This window comes from Bison bison, unplaced genomic scaffold (genome assembly GCF_000754665.1).
Source record: "Bison bison bison isolate TAMUID 2011002044 unplaced genomic scaffold, Bison_UMD1.0 scf7180017864529, whole genome shotgun sequence".
Taxonomy (NCBI): Eukaryota; Metazoa; Chordata; class Mammalia; order Artiodactyla; family Bovidae; genus Bison; species Bison bison.
Window position 1 is genome coordinate 1604009 of NW_011495079.1, and position 620 is coordinate 1604628.

The following is a 620-nucleotide window of genomic DNA, read 5'->3' on the forward strand; positions in this document are numbered from 1 at the left end:
TATTGTCGGGAGATGGTTAGATACCATCACCAACTCTAAATTGCCTCTCTGCCTGAGAAGAATTCATTGATTCAGTCATTTGGTTAGACAGTGATTGGACAAAGCTTTGTGTGCCTCCCATATACAGGGTCAGGCTGCAGATACACGAGGGGCGCCCAGGTGAGTGCGTGAATTTGAGCAAACTGGGAGATGGTGAAGGACAGGGAAGCCTGGCGTGCTGCAGTCCATGGGATCACAAAGAGTAGGACACAACTTAGCGACCAAACACACACACAGGTGAGGGCGTTGGGCCCAGATTCTCCTGGCTCCCGGCAGAAGGTTGATTTGCCCCCTGTGGCACCCAGTGTCCCCCAGGCTGAGCAGAGTGGCTGCTGCTGATGCATTGTGCAGAGAAGGAAGACGTGGTGCAGGTTTGCCCAGACCAGCTCCCCAGTGGCCTGAACTGTGGCAGCTTCAAGCGCCAGGAGGAGTTTGGCAGTGTGGGCCCCTCGCTTACTGCCTTTGAAGGAGTATTGCAGGCAGTGAAGACAAGATGATATGGGAGGCTGGCCTTGGCCTGCTGTATTGCCCACCTAGTGTTCCCAAATGGCACCTGGAGGAGGCTTTAGGAAAGGGGCCAG